This window comes from Falco cherrug, chromosome 9, assembly GCF_023634085.1.
Source record: "Falco cherrug isolate bFalChe1 chromosome 9, bFalChe1.pri, whole genome shotgun sequence".
Classification (NCBI taxonomy): Eukaryota; Metazoa; Chordata; class Aves; order Falconiformes; family Falconidae; genus Falco; species Falco cherrug.
Window position 1 is genome coordinate 24262793 of NC_073705.1, and position 19961 is coordinate 24282753.

Below are 19961 nucleotides of genomic sequence, written 5' to 3' on the forward strand. Positions count from 1 at the left end.
CAGCACCACACAACACCACCACCAACCCTTCTTCCCCCCACCCCATCAAACCCTACAAACATAAACCAGAAAAAAAAAATCAAAATGGGTAAAGTCCAGCAAAGTTATAAGCAAGCAAAATGTCATAATGGAAAATACTAGGCAGCGCTAGCTTCCAGGCAGCTGCACCCATCCTGCTTCTACCAGCCCGCTGCTGTGCCCTTTCAGGGTGCCCTCTGCATCATCTGTGGCAAAGCCAGCCTGGTCCACATGTAGGTACACCGTCCCATGGCCACGCTCCCTTCTGTATGTCATGCTGCTTACGCTTGGATATCACCAGACATTTTCACACCCCTAGAAGAATAATGTTAGCCATCACTTTTTCCACCACCAGGAGCCTCTGCTCACAGACAGCAGAGCTACGCAGCACATTACAAATGGCTGTTCATTCTGAAAATGAGAGCAGAAAGCACTCGAATAACAGGGATGTGGTCCAAAGCTCAATTAATTTATATTGTAAAAATGTATTGAGTTTCAATTTAGGCCTTTCAAAGCAGCAGGAGCTATGCATCAACCGCCACACAACCCTCACTGTTAATAATTGGCCAATTTGCTAAACTGCATGGATGAAGTTGTAGTTAATGATAAATGTCTTGTCAGCATGCTACATTTGAAAACCACAAATTAGGAAAACATCTGCTTAAATCCAAAGTATGACTAAGAGAAAATGAATGGGTTTCATATTTAACGTTTAACTTCCACTAGCAACTGCAAGGCACATCTGTCTCCCAAAATACAAAACGCCGTTTGGATGAGTGCATCATTATGTAATGACAAGACTCCCTGCCAGCACAAGCTGACACCAGTGAGCTTCAGAGCTGAGGTGCCTTTTGTTTTCCTGTGTGGTTTCCATCGCTGACTCTCTGACTTGCACTCATAGCACACTTTGCTGTAAATTTGATTATGGATGAGAGTCAGGGTTCAAGTACAGTCAAAACAATATGGAAGCTGTCAGAAAACCCAGCCCGTGAGTCCTTGAGGACCCAGAAAAGCTACCGAGGAGCCCCGTGGGGTGCGAGGGGCTCAGCGAGCAGGGGATCCCGCACTGGCACGCATACTGTTGTCACTGCTGGGGAACATGGCAAAAACCTGTGCCCAGGCTGTATTGTGCCACCAGCATCTGCAGCATCCCAACTTATGATGTGCTGTGTGGGACATGCTGCAGTCTTAACAACTGATTCATTTTATAGCTGGTTATACGTTCAGTACGCTAAGTAAGCTGTAAAACTCTTAAAAAGAGTTTTATAGAGCGTGCAAGTAAGAACAGCCTGGTGGTCTTAAAATAAAAAGAAAAGCCAGCAGCCAGAATATGAAGCTTTCAGGCTCAGGAGCCACCGATTACTCCTGTTCCCAGCAGTCCCATTCCACCGTGCGGCAAGCCTACATGGCAGCATGCATATCCCAACAGCTGCAGCTGCTTCCCAACTCTGGTGGCTACCTGCTGGATGTGGGCACGGGCTCCCTCTCTCCAGTGAACCCACCTCACTTGACACTGCCACAAGCCCTGAAGCTCCCTCAGCCCCTCCCTGTTTTGACCAGCTTTGGAGCACTGTCTCTGAGAAGCCCCCAGCACATCAGTAGTGCCCTGCCAGAGCAACCCCCCGCTGGGCATGCCCGGGGCGCTTGCTGCTCCCTGGCTCTGCAGCAAGGGCAGCAGCGCCCTGCACAGCTGCATGGTGGGCTCCTCTGGCCATCTCAGGCCAACAGCTTTCAAGCCCTGCTGTGGAGCCAGGCAGCACCCTGCTCCCTGCACCTGCCAGCTCCATCCCTGGACCGCAAGTCAGCGGTGGGGTGGGCTGGGGGGCTGCAGGGAGCCTTACCTGCAGAAAAAACACGTAAGGAGAAGCTGCAGCCCCCAAGCCACTCACAAAGGGATGGAGTTAGTGAGAAGGGTCATTCCCACACACCAATAGGTTTGGGAATAGCCACAGCCTCCAAATCCATTTGCCTGTTAAGAATTTTCAGATTTCAGGGTGTTTCAGGTTGCAAGTTTTATCCTCCCACAGCAGAAACAGAATATTCTATCATCTAATCAAGGCAAAGAAGCAAGGGCATGTTCATGGGTCAGTGGGAAAAGCAAATACACAGATGGGAGGTTGGAAGAAGAGCTGTGTATAAAGCATCTTTTAGAGTGACACCCACATTTAAGGATTTCTGTTCTGTTATGAAATACAGGACGTAAGAGACACATGGGACCAGCATGCACAGCTTTGAAAGTTCCTTTCCCTCTTTCTGTTCTAGAACCATAATATTTATATCTTTGGTAACATCATTTTGAAAATAATCCTGCTACAGATTTACTAAACCATTGGAAACTGCACATGCAAAGTGAAGATAGCACTCTGCTAAGGCATTTTGTGGGGGCCACTGACCACTCGTACACATACACCTCCCACCCCATCTCATCCTCAGGTTACCAAAACACAGCCCCCATCTGCTCGTGGGGGGTCTCTGCCACAAGATGAGTCAAAGCAGCTGAATGAAGCTCTCATTCTCCATCAAGTGCCCAGGGAATTAGCCTGCGTCAGCCAAAGTTAGCTCTATCCTGTGCAAAACATTCCCAATTATAAGGTCAGTGATGTAAAAAGTAAACAGAAGTTGTCCTCTTTGTTTATTTATTTAATGTTAGTTGTACAGCAGGGCTATACCAGCAATCTCTTTGTACAACCAGGAGAGCCAGAAATGGTCTTGCTTTACTAAAATAATGACAGGCAGGAGCGCTGCCGTACAGTTTCCACAAAGAAATCCATAAACCAGGCAAGTTTTCACAGCTCTGGGAGGCAGGAGCTGAAGATGTGCGTCGACTACTGCAATACTCACAATGAGATTGCAAACACTGGCAAGCTATATTGCTAGAAATCAGTTCAGCCCATCTGTTACCCCTGTAATCTTTATTATGCTTTTAGCATCCAAGAACAGTGAGCAACACACAGTGGCAGAGGTGAAGTAATCTAGATGGCTGGATTATTTGAGTAATCCTGTCTACAAGAGCAATGAAAAGGCCGAACACAAAACACATCTATTAGAACAGACCGACAACCTAGAACTTGATTTTCAAATGACAAAATTAAGGATTTTAAAGTGCTGCCCAGCACCTTTTAAAATTAAGAAATAACTAAAAAAAAGATCTGAACTAACAAAGTTATGACCTTAGCTGCAACTTTTTATTTAGGAAGTATTTATACTCACAAATCTTTGAAATGCTGCTTCCCTCCCCTGTGACACATTTGCCTTTACACGTAATCACATCTACTTGTCAAAATCTTTAAAAGATAAATTTTTAATCTTTTTTGTTCCAAAATGTGCACATTTTTTCCCAAGCTGACTGTATTACTGTGTTGATTTCAGAATTAAAATGGCCAAAGATATTAAGATACCCAAGTATCCTAGATGTGACTACTCTGCGTTAGGATAGTATTAGACCTGAGACTGTATTTGCAGTAGTACACTGCTCTTTCATCCATTAGAGCTGTTTCTAAATCAGTTTTTCTAACAGTTAGAAAACTTTAAATTTTTAATTCAGAGCTCTTGAATACATCAAAGAGAACCATTTCCTAATTCTCCAAACACAAAATCAATTATAATCTGCTATGTGGAAGTGTGAACAGCCCTTCCCTGTAATGCATCATGTATTCAAAACACATGGGACTGCCTTCTCAAACTCCTCCAAAACAGTTGCCGCTGTACTAAAAGACAAATTTAAAAAGCCTTAAAAATAAACAAATTAATTGGTGTATGGATGGAGCTGGTAAGATATTTAGAGGTAAACCTAGTCTTCAAATAAAAATGCACCATTTGACAGTACTTCAGTGAGATTATGTTTGTATGTGATGACAGAATTCAGCTTCTTGAATTCAAGGGAACTGCAAAGCCACACTTCAAACACTGGTAGAAGTAAAGACAAAGTTCAGCAATCTCAATTATAGATATTCATTATTAGAATAATTTAAATTATATTTTATGCTATGCTATTTCGCTGACTCCATTAAGAATACAAAGTTTACGTTCATTTTTGCTTGCTGAATAAACTCAGCACTTTCATCAATAAAAAACTGGAGCGCTGGCTAAAAAATGGACACAGGAACTTTTTCCTAAACTCTAGACTGCATCTGGCTGATACTAAATGACTGTTTACTTTCTCTTTAGCTCCACAAGTACATAAGAAATATTTTCTTTGGCTTTTAGTAAAATTACTTTCTTGGTCAGAAAAGCTTGGAAAGTCTGCTGAATGCAGAAAACCCCTCCACCCTTATAATTTAAGCTCCAAAATCATCTGCCACCAAACTTTTTTTTTTGCTGAGTTCTAGTTAGAAATGACAAAAAAGAAGAGATCATGTTTCACAGTAAGTTCAGCTAATGATGGGGAGCACTAAAAACCTTAAGCTACTTTAATACATTTATAAGCTGCAAGTAAAACCCTTCTTATTCCAAATAACAGTTTTTAAAGCTCTCCATTATACTATTGAGGGAGTAAAATACAACATCAGCCAATATATACATGTGCTTTGCCAAGTGAGTTTTGCATATGTTTGACAATGCTAAACTCTATTATCTGGACAATCATCCAACCTAACAGCTGGAAGACGAAACGTAAAATGTTATCACAGAGCTGCTAAACTCAAGGTTTACAAAGCTAATAGGAGTTAAGTGCCTGCCTCCTACTGAGAGTCCTCTTTACTTATTTGAAACTTTCAGCCAAAATGTTCTCTGCATATAAACAAAGGCAGAGAAGTCAGGCAACTTCCACTGGGAAAGGGACACGATAAAGGGGCAAACACAGTCGCTGTGTCTTGGATAATGGTTGTCAGCACAAAAATAAAATGGGGAGCAATCTTAGGAGGATGGTTAGACCAGCTCCTGAGGTGAGATCAAGCTGAACTCAGCCACTCCTGATATATTTATTTAATCTGCTCTTAGGAACCTTCTTTGGTGGAGATTTCACAACCTCCAGGGACAACTGATTGTTCAACAACCCTCAGTCTTATAAAGCTCCTCTTAAAGCCTGTGGTGGCTCTCTGCTGACAGCACAAACCAGTCTCCCCATGCACACCAAGAAGGGCTTCTCTTACCTTCCTGCAAGCTGCTATCCAATCTTCTCTACAACCATCCCAGCTCCTTTCGCTGCACGTTTTGTGCATTGCACTTGTTCATAACGCCCAGTGTGATTGCTTTGCTTCGTAACAGCACAGCCCCGCGGTCCCCTGTTACATCCAGCCCCTGTCCAGCCGAGAGGCGTTGGTTGGGAGTGTTCTCTGAAGCTCAGCTGGTCTGACTTCCCACACAGGAAAGGCTAGCTCAATCCTTTCTTCTTTGGACTGTCCAATGGATTTATCATATCACCATTTCATACTGTCCTCATCAATGCTGCATCCAGGTTACGTCAGGTCCGGTTTGCCAGGGTTACTCTGGATTCCCATTCTGCCTCCAGAGCAATCATAAATCCTCTCCTCCTGGCGCTAGCTGCAGATTTAATGGGTGCTTTGTTCACCCAAATCATCAACAAAAGTGCCAAATAGACTAAAGATTGTTCCCAAGAAGGGAATCGCGATGCACCTTTCCATTTTCTCCCCAAACACCAGTAATTCAAGGACAACTTACCAACCTTGCAGCTCTGCTTTGTGTGCTGAAAAGACCATGCTATTTCCTCCTTGGTGGTCCCTTCTGCTAAAAAAAAGCAGCTGTCCTATTTGCAGTTGCAAGATAAAAAGGGTGGATCATCTCTGGTGAGACTGATTTCTTATAAACAATTCTTGCTTTATAGTTCTGGGAGAGCTGTTTGGAATTGTTTAAAATCTGATCTGGTTTCATTACAGCAACATTTGCTTCTGTTTGATTTAGCCGCTTTCAAATGCTGAATCCAGTGCCATAGACAACAGCCTGCACTTATGGCGCAAGAACAACAAAACCAGGTACCACCGAAGTCCGCACTGGCCATCACGCTTCCTCACCCCGTTATTCAGTATATATTTTACCCTGGAAATATGTTTCTTATGTTGCGTGGAACTCCAGATTGTATACTGGGCTTGTTTCTTTCTGCTTTCCCCCATGCAACAATAAATATTTAATTAGGCAAAGTTCAACTCCTTTCAAGTAAGGGACACAGTCCTGCAAAAGTACCACCTAAAGCCAAGGTTGTAAGTAATTTCCAGAAGTTGGAAAAGTTATTGCTTTGTTTCATGACATTTAAATCTTGTTCTGTTTTGATGATATGCCACAGTATGTCAGGGATGTATCTGAGGATTATTGTGCGCATACAAACACTGGTCTATACTTTAAATTTCAATAGGCAGCCATACAAATTCCCTTAGCTATATTGTAACCATCTATCTGCAACTGCTTCCCAAGGAAATGTAACTCTTTGTTCACTGAAATTAAAGAATTTCAAAATTGTATTTTTAAAAAAATAAAAATACTTTAAATGTATGCTAAAAACTGTCAGAAACAGCTATAGCACCAGATCAGTGCCCTCCGTAACATGTCGCAAAGGTCTAAGTTAGTAGAGAAATGGCATCACAGATTTATGGAGCTTCCAGGGCATGCTGTGCCCGTCTGGCAGTGCCACGCTGCCCGTGCCTGCCTCCCCAGCACCCTTCCTGCAACAGCCCTTATCATCTAGGCTTCAAATACCCTTTACAGTGCAAAATACCCAGGCTGGACTATCCCTGCCAACCAGCATCCCAGCAGGGCTCCTGCAAGAAGGGGTGTTAGGGGTCCCCAGCCACCCTGACAGCCACGGACCGCATGCAGAGGACAGTGCCAGGGTGCTGTGCGGCCATGTCCCCAGCCCCCGTCTGCTCCTGCCCGGGCAGCGAACGGCACAGCCCTGGGGGCTTGCCTGGAGGCCGAGGGGCACAGGAGGCCTTTTGGGAGGGGAAAAGGAGAAGAAAAGGTGGTGTGGACAGTGATGCAAATCCATAGGGTGAGCAGGGAGGCCAGGACAGAGATTAGCGCTGGCAGAGCCAGGTAACCCCAGGGGAATGGGGCGAGCGACTCCAGCAAATGCACCCCTCCTTCGGGGACTGCGCCCGCTGCTGTGCCCCGTGCTTGCAGTGCTGCTCCCAGCCTCCCCTCAAAAATAAAAGAAATCTGGGGAGAATAAAGCTTATTATAACTTAAGGGGAAAAAAAAAAAAAAGAAAATACAGCCTTTAAAAAAAAAACCAACAAAAATGCCCCCCAAGTCAGAAACCTTTCAAAGGCTTTCTACATGAGCACATAGACAAATGCCCAACTGAAGAATAATCCTTGGCATATAACACTTACTAGAAAAGATATTACAGTAATATCTCACCGCACCTTCTGCTGATGTGCTTTCTGCACGGTATTGTTAACCACTACAAAAATAATAAGTTTGAGCATATCAATATCTCACACAGCCTGGAGGCACAGCCTTTTTCATTTGTGTGTCAAAAGTAGGAAGCATAATGTGGTAGGCAGATAATTCCTCATTTGAATAAACCCTTTCTATTTCACAGTACTATAAGACAATAGAAAAGCCCTTTTACAAAGGTAATTCTTCAGTTTGTAGACAGGAAAATGACATGTAACTGTGGAAAGGGTAAAGTACTAAGAAGGATTTTTACTTCTAAGTAGCTTCATTTGTGCTCAAAGAAAGGATTGCCATTTGTGGAAAAAATGAAAAATATTAAACTCACCTTTTTTATCCTTTTATTCTTAAATATTAGTCCCAATGATATATTTGAAAAGTTTAATGAAAAAGCACATTAGTAAACTAAGTCCCTAGGAGAACACTAGCCAGCATTCATAATGGCAACGGCACGGGCTACAGAAATGGTGCGCAAACCTTGAGCTCTTCTGTTTGCACCCGAGGTCAGCCGAAAAGCGGCAGCTGGTGACTAAAAGTCACCTGGGAGCATAACAATAATTTCATAATTTATCTATTATCACCACTTCCTCTAAAAGCTGTTTAAATGCTACGTCTTACTAACCACCATAGCACAGGAGTGCACAAGAAAAAACACTGGAATACCTTCTATCTAAAGTGGCCAATATAATTTACTTTCTCTTTATGGCTACTATTCTAAAGTAGGCAACATAAAGTTATAAATTAAAAAACAAAACCACACCCAACAACACAGCTTCACTTATTTTTTTTAATCAGATTTCTGATTAGAAAACCAGAACTTCTGCTGATTTCCTAACATATATATTAGATAACTATATTCTTAAGCCTATTTTTCATTTTCCTTTTATGTATATTTTAAAAGCACATAAATGTTATAAATTCTGATTGTTTACATACCTACACGCATTACCGGTATACCTAAATTATACATGAATCTTACAAAGCCCAGATCTAATTCAGCTGTTAGTGAAGTGTGCTCCAAAGCCTTTCCTGATTTCACTGTAGCAAGAGCAATGCTTCTGTATCCTTTTTTGGTTATATTTAATTTAATCATAGAACATCAAAGAAGATTGCTCTCTTTTCATGATCTGTTTGAAATCAGCCTTTAATACTAGGTCATAATATTCATACTGTTACATGGAAGTAATACGCAGTGTATTTTAGCCTAGAAGCTTTCATTATCTATTTTGCAACGAATGTTGCTCACTTTTTTCTTTAATACACCCCAATTTCTATGCTAAAGAAATTTTAATGTGAACCTTGCAAAATATATAGGAGGTTTTATTTATTTTTCTTATGTTAAAGTGCAACAGTTAGTATGAATCAGACCTGAGCGTGTTCCTTCTGGCTGAAAACAGCCTGTGCCAGAACTGCTGGAACTCTTTAGCTTTGAGAAGTTTAATTTATTGTCTTGAATAATAAACTGCCATTCAATCAACCTTGTGAAACAAAACATAAAACAGGCCGGTGCTTAAATCTTGAACAGGGACCAAAAGAGTTTTTCCACAAAGGAAATAAAATCTGGAGAGGCATTTTATATTAAATAACGCCAATTATTTTGCTCTACCTTTTTGTCTGCCTTCAGTATTAATTAGGAGTAATTGACAGTGAATATGCTCCAAGCTCTGCATGGTAAAATTGATTAGTACACTAAGATGGAAAATAAGAATCAGTTTTTGATGAAAAATATTGGGTTTCAGAGCACTGCATGTGGCAGCTGTGAAGAAGGAAAAAGTGTGAAGATGTTAACCTGTCCACAACGCTCAGCTGGGCATTTGCCCAGTCCTGCTGACAAAACTGTCAATGCAGGCGGCCGGCCACTACGCTTTGGTTAAGCAGTGCGTTATTTCCTCTTAATTTTTACTTGCTGGTTTTGTCTGTTTTTACTGTACTGCACATGCTCTGCTCAGTAACTATAGTCTAGATGTCTAAGTAGTTTATACAACTAAGGACAAATAGGTTTTAATTCATTCTGCTGTTTGGCATAGTAGGTGTTACACCTTGTGTAACTGGTGTATCTTTCAATGTCAGAATGTTCTGGGACTCAGATTCAGTTTTCTGCATGAAAAGATGTCTAAGCAAGTTGTGACCACTATTGGTTGGTTCGGGTTTTTTTTTTTAAAAAATGTAATTATTTTCTTTCAATTTTTTTTTTATTTCCCAGGCTTTACTTCTAAAATTAAAAAGCTGTCTTGAGCTATAAAGTATCAGTTATTCAAAAAAATTCCCAAACACCCAAACCACCCCCACACACCCCCCCACAAGCCCCCATTAATAATGTTGCTCTGATTCTTTCTCTTTTTTTATTCCAAGGAACTCTATTCACAGTCTAATGACAGCATTTCCAGATTCAACTGTCTTTGAAATATTTTGGTATTTTACCTTCTTTCACATTCTGCAAATAATTCTTTGCCCACTGGCTGTAAACAACATTAATCTAATTCTGCTTTGTGTCTACTCACAAAGACTATGAGGCTTATTACAGGGTGGTTAACCATGGCAAATCAATAGGATACAATTTGGCGTGGAATGTCTTTTAAAGTATAAGAGCCCTGGTATTACGAAAAGCTAAGCGCGCTAAGAAGCTACTGCACAAACCAGATCGTATCGTTAACTTGAAATCCCAGTTAGCTGTTACCGCCAGAGCTGCACACGCCTGCCTTTTCCCTTCGCTACGGAAAGAGCTGTGCTTTACAGATCACTAAGGTACTCCGCTTGGCAGATTAGCGTCCCTCCTTGCTGGAGACAAGGGAGACAAGAGTTTCGGCGCGGCAGTGGGAGGACGCGGGTGACACGACATGATCTTACCTTCTTGCAACATATAGGGCTGCTGGGAGCAACCAGCCGGTGCGGAGGAAGCGCGGCCAGGAGCCGATGTCAGCGTTGTGCACATGCCTCCTGGTAACATCCCACTGACATTCTACCTGCTTTCTGTGCCCTGACTATTTACAAGCTTCCTTCCAGAAAGTCACAACCTTAGGAATGAAAAAAAAAAAACCAACCCACCCCAAATGGAGGACTGGAAGGCGGGTCACGTGGCTGCCAGGAGCCGGTCTTGTTGCATTACACGCAGCGAGTGTGGATGGCAAACAATATCGGTTGATGTTTATGCCATATGTTCTCGGTCTCTTCATGTATCGGCACCAAAATCCTGTTTCTGCACAGGGTAATGCCATGGGGTCCTACCAGGGAGAGGGTCACAGATTAATGAGGCAAACTGTGGCAAAAACACGGCACGCTAACGAAGACTGAGAGGGACTGACTTTTACAAAGCATATCCTCGCTCTGGGAGGCAACAAACATTACCCAGCTAAAGTTTTAACCGTTTCTTAAAACATGCACTCAAATATGTTGTGGTTTAGCCCCTGAGCAATTTGTCCATGTTCAGATTTCTCCTAAGGACAGTTGAGGTTTTGAGGAAAGACACTGTTGTTATTTGGGTTAATATTATTGCTCAGGTCAGCTATCTGCCTGCTCAGAAACAGTCAAGAGAAAGGAAATTCATTATTCAGCGCTAACCCATGTCCCAAATGGAAACGAGCGCTGACCTGCCCCCCAGGCTGTGCTGGGACTCCAAAGCAAGGGCAAGAGCAAAAGTAAACCCTTCCCATCCTTAACGCAGTATTTGATGACTTATCTCAGCAGGTCTCTTCACGTGTCTGATCCGTCCTTGTTAAACCAAAGCTTTTCAAGAACAAGTTTTGTACCTTTCTAAATGAAAATATTCTATGCTTTACATCTGGGTGGCAAAATTATGATCTTTCCTATATTTCACATTATTCAAAAATTAACATAGACATAAAAAATGCTATTTCCCAGTCCCTGCTTCTAACATACCATAGTGTATACGTCAAGTAAGAAATAAACGAGCTGTTATCCTGTGTCCAAAGATCAAAATAAGCCAAATATTCCTATTTGTGCCTAGGGTACATTAGCCCCTTCAGCCCATCAGACCACTCTCCTTACAGCTGTTTAGCTGGCCACTCCACTAACCACCTGGGATACAGTACGCGCTTGATAAACTTTCTTTTTGCAGTTAATAGCAGCAGTCTGGAAACGCCTGTATGTGACATGATCCTTTTATGGAGGATGCCGCTTCCAAAATTACTTTGCAGTAAGGGAAGCGACAAACTAAATCAGCCTGTGAATATGTACCTCTTACCTTTTAAAAAAATACATTATAATTCTGCGATACTTCACACTTGCTCAAAGTGGAGCCCAGAGGGGTCTCCATCCATGTTTTCTAATTTCTTTCTCGTCTTCTTTCTTCCTTCCTGTGCCATGTCAGAGCTCCCTCCCCACCTCTCCAAAGCAGAAAACTACTGTTGAAGTTTCTGGCTTTTCTCCAAATAAAAAAGCCCTATCTTTAGGAGATGGCTAAGACTGTGACTGAAAGGGGAAAGGCACCCAACAGGTGTTCCCTCACACATGCAACTCCCATCAGGAAACAGCGGAAAATTCAGGGGAAGGAGAAGGAATTAGTAAAACCTACGGGGCTTTTCTGCCGCCTGTCGCATCTCCCCCCTGCACAGGCGCCCTCACGCTCTCCTCTGCATCTGCATTGCATTAACCAGGACGAAGAAACACAAACCAACTTTCACTCGAATCTGAACTCTCCATTTCACGTCACCCTCAGGACAATCACGTGAAACACATATGGCAAGTTCAGCCTGGGAACCGCGTCGGGACCTTTCCGGCCAGGAGCAGAGCTAATCCTCACCGCTGCCCGCATATGGCTTGTGACTGAGCGCTGCAGGTTCCTCCCTGTTTGCAGCTGCCGGCCCCTCGGCACGGGCAGGGCTGGCCAACTGGACTGTGTCAGCAGATGGACTTGCATTTTTTCCACCGAGTCAGAGCAGGCCAACAACGAAGGAAAGCAAGGCAAGTAACACATGCGATTTGATTTCAGAAAATGCTACCTAACACGCAGGCTGTACGCTCCCTGGTCTCTCTAGAGAGGAAAAAGATTCACTCGCTCAGCTCTACCGTTTTCCCTAACCGGCATTTTCATCTGTCGTCAGATACTCATGTTTCGCTTCACACCCAGAGAAAGAAATTGCCCCAAAACAACAGCGTTCCAGGCAATCTGGCAAGTCTCATCCCTGTGGTGTGTCCTTGCCTCATCTATCTGCTGAGATGGGGAAAAAAGAAAGAAAAAAGAAAGAAAGAAGGAAGAGAAAAAACCCACCAGACAGACACAAGCAGCTACTCCTTTCCCTGTCTCCCTCCCTCTGAGGAAAGACCTGCCGGTCAGAATAAGTCAGTTAACATTTGCTATGATGCACCTTTCCAGTCTTTTTGCTACCTTAATTAAAAGTGATTAAAATACACGTTACTTTTGAAAGTGAATACACTTCAGAGAGAAACAGTGAAGCCTCTCAGCTGGTTAAATTTCAGATTTCATTGTTTTCAGATAGGAACAATGTGCTAGTCTCAATACCCACCTTGCAGGCACATGCGAGGTCTCCCAACTGCCTGACACCTTCGCTAAGGTAATATGATGCTTCCAGGGGCTGGTAAGACTAGAAAGGCTCATTGGAAGTCTCTGGGTATTAGTGGAGGTAAGGAAAAAAAAATAAAAATCATTCAGACCACTTGTATCACACACACAAAAAAAGCAAAGAAAGTAATGCAGCTGAGAGCAAATTTTAACTGAGCAGTTGGCACACGTGGAGAGAAATCGAGTCAAAGGCAGTAATATACCCGATGAGGAGCTGGAAGTCCTGCTTTTCAGGAAATTTTGCTCTCTGACACTCTACTTGGGGGTTGTTTAGGCATGGCTTTCTAATTGAGAGGTCAACCTTTTCACAGATGTTGCCTAGCATAATCTCTGGACTCTGATATCTCTTAACACATTTAAAAATATATTTTTATTACAGCAAGCCCCAAGAAAACAAACCAGATTCTGTCCCTGTCTCTGGGGCTTCTGGATCACAGTATGCTGTTACAAAAAACACCAGTACATCATCTCAAAAACATCCTGAGAAGTCAGACGCATCAATGCAAGTCAAGCAGGGATGTGACAGATCAATTTGAATATTTAAACAGCAGAATTAAAAAAAGAATGGACAGAGATCTCCAGATATGGGAGCATCCCCACTTAGAGAAGATTATCAGATAAATGACATATCCTGGTGGCTGGATGAAACATGAGCCTGAAAATCTCCTGGCATAAACCACCATCTTCAGCGTGGGGATTGGAAGAAGCTTATCTCCATATTCCACAAAAATGAGCTTTATAGTCATGCTTTCTATAATACCCTAAAACACGAGACACTGGCAGACAGATAGACTTGTGGTTGGATCTACTGTAAGAACTGATGTAACAATCTAAGTTCTTTAAAAGAAGTTTGCTACATCCATCTCAACTTTTATAATGACATATGCAATAAAACAGAAGTGTTCTTCCCTCAAGAAAGAAGAGATAAAGAAGCTGTCATCACAGTTCATGCAGAAAACTTCACATGTATTTTTTCTGATTTTATTTGCAGCCAGTCACTCCTCCTGAACTCTCATCCTGCTCTGTATAGTAATATTCAAACAAATGATTAAAAAAAATCCAGCTACAATTCTTTTTGCAGCCACTATTACAGCCTGATTTTGCCAGGACAGCAAACCAGCTTCCTTACTGGGACTGGAATCAGTCAACTTCATCTACAGCTTCTTTATGACAGACAGGAGAAGTAAATATCTGTCTTACATGTCTGTATCTCAACTAATAAACAGAAATACTCCACAGAACTGTGATTCCAAAATTTTTGGGTGTCTACACATTGACATTTTTGGAGGACCACTAGCCAACTCATTCAAAGTTCATAAGTACTTTTTAGCGTAACAGCAAGAAACAGTGACAAACCTTACCATAGTCTTCCAGGATTATGGGTGCAGCTGCTGTTAGATAGTAAAACAGGCCTGTATCAGCATTTCTAACTTTTTTCTTAGTTGCTGAAGCGTCTGTAGAGAGTAAAGCTTCAGAGACTGGCAGCATCCAACCCAACTGCTGGTATAAACTATCCAGACTACAGCATAGCGCTGCTGCCAGGGTCAGGGTCACTCCTGCTCCCTGGCATCAAACCTGCTGGGATAAGCTGTAAAATCTGGTTTTGGGAGGGTCAAAGCACTCTCCGAGTACCACGGGATGAGATATCTGATACACCTACAGTCAGACTTGATCATTTAATGGTCCTTTCAAGCCCACAAAACCTCTGCTGAGCTGGGATGAGAAGCAAGCCAACCTCCGAATGCCCAGAAGGAAGCGTGCAGGATTTGCTCGTGTGTCCACCGTCCACGCTTGTTCTATAGCTAGTTCAACTACTGCACAAAATCAAATGCTTTAACACAAGTATTTTAGCTCCATAGAAAATACAATTTAGAGAAAATAGTTCAATTTTAAACAGGACCAGTAAGTCCCCAGTTGCCTATGTGTGCACCGTGGGCTGAAGACCTTTCACTGCTGCCTGCACTAGTGCCAGCTGGTTCCCATCTACAGGCAGAGGACAGTTACCTGCTTTAATGGTATTTTTCCTATTTTCTGTCATTTCTACTGGGTTTTGTATTTTCGTCCATAGTGAACGCAGTGGTTCATTATCACACAGGGAAACAATCTGGTGGATGGGACAGCAGCTGAAGATAGTGTAAGCGTTAAGCACAATTATAAAGAGACCTTGAGCAGTTTCCATAGGTGTCTTGTTTTTGAATTACCTGATTGGATTACCTGAAATCCTCCAGCACAACAGATCAGTCTTGAAGTCTCTCTCATCAGATTTAGTAAGTCTTCAGTTGGGTCTTCTGGCTGTAATCTGGCCTGTGGCCTCTGTGTCAGTAATACTTTCAGATGCTTTTACCCCTGATTTGACTATTGAAGGCAAAGCCTCCATTCACCATTGCAGTTTGGAAGAAAATGATACACACAACAAACTCTGCTGCCCACTCCAGCATTAGCATATGGGTAACTTAAAGAGGGCTACCTAGATGTCGTTGAGTAATTGATGTCCCTCAGTAATGAAGCATTTAGTTGGGTTTTGTCTCATTTGGCCATACATCCAGAAAAGAAGGACTGGTCAAGTAGGCTTTCACCAATACAGGCTGGCATTTATGGCAAGGCTTCTTGCCCTGCTCGGCTATTTTCACCTAATACAATGCACAGATTTTGTATGAATTAAAAGTATTGCAGAGCTACCATTAACCTGCAGCCCACTAAAGATGCATTAATTTTCTCCTCTAGGAATGAGTGTTGCTCAATACGCGGGGCTCCCACAGCCCAGCTCATCAGTAGCTTTGTTGGGAGTGTGCAGAGGTATGTAAAAAAGCACTTTCCCTGTCCTGTATGTCAGCCTTGGGGGGTGTGATGGAGACAGCCAGTCCCGAGTGCCATCTGCCCTGCTACATGTGAGCGTCACACTCTGCTGCCCCTTGGCATGCCTGGCTGGATTAGCCAATGTCAACAAGAAAGTTCCAACCTTCCCTTTATGGGCACATACGGGGCGTCCAACTCCGCGTGCACCACCGGGGAGGGACGGGACAGACACAGCACACGCTCGAGGCCTTGGGAAGCAATGTCAATCAATTTCTGACTCTTGAAACAGGATCAGAGGCCCTGGGAACAGAGCCAGCGCCTTCCTCTGGGGCACAGTCAGACACGCTGAGCAGATTTTGTCCTGAATAGAAGCTTCCCAATAGCAAGGCGTAAGACAGCCCAGCGTTTTGGTGCTGCCAGCCTTTCTGGTTCCTCATCTCTCATTCTCTCTAGGGTTTGCACAGCTGGCATGATGAGTACAGTGGCACCTGAGCATCCAAAAGTGATGCTGAGGAGGAAAGGCTCAATGATCTGCCCAGTTTGGAGCATCTCCAGGTTCTGTACGTGGTACATTTATCACCAGCACCATGAAGGCGGGAGACAGTAGGGAACAAACCCAGATTGTATCGCGTGTCTCCCCTGTCCATCACGTGCTATATTTGCTCTGGAGAAGGCTGCCGGCATGAAGCACAAGCCAGTCCTCTTGGCCTCCTGATCTCCAAGGAGGGAGGACAAGCACCATCAGGTCTATAAACAGATCATGCAGTGGAGAGGATAGACGTGTTTAAAATTAAGCTAAAGGCAGGCGCAAAGCTGCTCAAAGGTGGTAAATCTGGGGGCTGAGCAGAACATGAAAATGTCAACAAGAATGCAAGCAGCGTGGTTAGTTAGAATATATGTTCTTCCATCTGATACATACACCTTAAGAAAAGAAAGATACTTTTTTCACATAAAGCAGCTGAATGTCAATGTGAAATGTTGCATGAAAATCACAGGAATATGCCTGAGATTTAAATATCAATACTAAAAAATAGGATGAGCCATTTTAATAACATCTCCACACCGCTGCTCCCCAGGAAAACATGCTGATACTGGGCTGGGAAATCTGAGGAGCAGCTCATGTGATGCAGACTTCTGACATTCCCCGAGACGTGACTAAGCTTAAACAAGTGGCATTATCTGGTGCATTTGAAAGCAAGATGTGAACAACATGATAGTGGGGCTTTTTTTGGCACCACACAAAATGTTCCTGTTTGGATGGGGTTTGTGAAGTGAAGGATATTACGAACAAGTTAAAATTTGCCTGTAGCTTTCATGGTCTTGCCAGCCTGAACTTAGCTGTGAGTTAACAACGTGAACGTAAAGAGCAGTAGTTCTGTGAAAATGCCTATAATCGCGCTGACACCATATACCACGACAAAAATAACTATGAATCCTATTACAGAAAACACAACCTTAGCTCGAAATAGAGCCTAAAGTGGGCACTCTTAGTGAGTTTTGCAAGTTTTACATCACTACAAATACATTGATATTTAAAGTCTTCTGCTTCCAAATGTAGAATTAAATAGTGGGTCATCACAAATACTATTTTCCAATTGTGAAGCCGAACACATAACTGAGTTTTGTATTAACTAAAAAGTGAATAAAAGGAAAATTAAAATAAACATGCGATGTGAAGCCCAGATGCTGTTCCCACAATGTGTGTGCCCAGCTCAGGAACACCAAGCTCAAACAGCACCTAAGCTCCTGTGCAAGCACGCCCTATAGGCGCACAGCGCACCGCCCAGAGCTCCTCCTGCACAGCAGTTTCTCTTACCCTTAGCACGGGATTAATTTTGGTCTACATTCATAGGGACTTCAGAAGAAAAACTTAAAAAACTAAACCCAAAGAATTTTTGACATTACAAATTAAAACTTTCCCTCCTAAGGAAATTAAAGCAAAAAGGTCACCACCCTGATTAAAAACAGGCCAGGTCTGAGCTCTGGGCATCAGGGTAACTCCTTTAACAACAACAATATCGTGACACCAGCTGACTCTTTATCGCCAAGTCCTTAAAACCTCACCTGTCTCAGCAGCAATTGCAGAGGTAGTAACTACCTTCCTAAATGTGATACAATCAGAAAGTTCATTATTTTCTTACTGGTGGGGTTTTGTTTGGTTTCGGGGCTTTTTGGCATTTCACTGTATTTCGACCATAAAATCAGAGGGAGCCCTCTCAATTTGTGGTTGAACTTATGCAGAGAAAAGAACTTCAGGTTCAAAAGCCTTACCTGCAACTACAAACCTGTTGTAACGCATTGTATCTTCTCATTAGTTATAGATGTTATTTAAAAGATTTTCAAAACATATATCGTGTGAAGTTAAACACAGCCTTTACAAATACAAACCAATGCATTTTTTCCATTTAAAGAAACTTGTCATTCGTAATCTTTCCTATCTAGACTTTTGCATTTAGCTCAGCAACTACTTGAGATGCTCACTGGCTGATACTGCCACCCAATGGTTTTTTAGTCATTAACAGCTTAAGAAAAAATAAATAATGAAAGCAGATGAAATGTGGAAACACCTCTACTTCTGCTATGGGAACAGAAAGTACCTGTGTAGGCAACTTCCACATAAGATAGCTTATGAAAAATTATATAAAATACACGTTAAAAATACTCATTTGACGAAGGGGGAAATGGAACAAGTTCTCAGAATTTCAGATGAAGATTCATACCAGCAATAAACACAGGTGAGCGATTCCAGTCAGATGGATACCATCTCCTGCACTCAGTACTCAGCCAGGCACTCCTGAAGATGTTCCCCAACTGCAGAAGAAGGGATCAAAAGCCACTTTCTCCTTCCCCTTGCACCCCAGTCCCTGATCAGTAACAGGAGCTGCCTCCAGGCAATTTTTTCCCCAGACATTTAAGAACCAACCCAGACCTTCAGAGGGGGAAACTCAGCGCCCAGTTTACACAGCAAGAAAATACTTATTCCCAGGTACCGTGACAGGCGCTGGGTATCGGATGGGGGGAGCTGTGTGGATAGTACCTCCCAAAAACTCTGCAGGCAGCCGTAAGCCCGGCTACACTTTAGCCCTACCTGACGTAAGGCAAACACCGACTGGCCCTCAAGAGTTTTTAATTCAGCGGAGAGAGAGATGGATCCAACAAGTTATCCTGTGACCTTTGAATATGTATCTATGTAGATAAAGCAAAAAGGCCCTCAAGAAGAGAGGCAAAAGGAATTAAAAGGCCAAGACTGAGGAGAGAAACAGAAAAATCTAGCTCCATTCCTGCACTCAAGTTCACGCGTGACTTCTTTGCCCGGGGTGGAGGGGACTCCACGATGGAGAAAGCGCTGTAAAGCTTCTTGTGAGGAAGAAGCTGGGGGGTTGTAGTCGCCAGCCTGGCGCACGCCTTGGGTTTGCCTGTACGTAACTGGGGGTCTCCCTGTTTCCCTTTCCAGTCCCAAGCAGTCCTAAAAATGTCTCGCCATCTTAGGCCGTGACATCCTGAGCACATCCATTGGCCCCATTCCCCTCACGCCCAGGGAGGGCCATACGGCTGCACGACAGCCCTCACCAAGACAAATCCCAACCAAACCCCAGCCTTGAACTGCTCCTCACTCAGGGCCAAACACCAGCGCCCATCAGCCACGTGGGACCAAATCCAGTGAGTTATAGTGAAACCTGTAGGGAGCAGGACTGCCACAAGAGAAACGGGTGATTATGTTTTTTTCTGAAAGGCCAAAAAAGGGCTACCTGCAGCAGAAACATGATACTGCATCATTATACAAGCTATATAAGGTCTCAATGATTTTACTTTAATGTAATAATTTAATTCACGAATTACTATCCAGTAACCAATTCTTTTTGTCATTTTGTTGTTAGCAAACAACCCTGACACTGCTGTATTTTCTCACTCTACATACGGGTATGATGAAAAACTTTCTCATCTGCATTTTCTGTGTCAGAAGCAGTAGTAAAATAATTCCCTTCAATATAGCAGCAAGTTATTTTCCACACGCAAATTATAAGTAGTAAAAAAATTCCTTTACGGAAAAAAATTTGTAAGTACTTTATTCTGTATTCACAGCAGTTTCAGACATCCACAAGGAAAACACTGGGATAACGGAGGGAGCACGAGGGCTACAACTGGTCTTATTGCTGTGCGGATGTGCAAGGCATCCTTCTCCCCAGACTGGTACCCGGTGAGTGAAGGTGGAACAGCCACTAGATGGGGATGTCTGGCTCGGAATGTAGGAAACCCGAGA

The 19961-nt window shown here is 43.0% G+C and overlaps 1 protein-coding gene across 2 annotated transcripts in view; it reads right to left on the reverse strand.

Moving 5' to 3' along the window:
* Nucleotides 1-19961, reverse strand: part of RBM20 (RNA binding motif protein 20) — a 103021-nt gene that overhangs the window by 25537 nt on the left and 57523 nt on the right. The gene's annotated exons all lie outside the window — the stretch shown is intronic.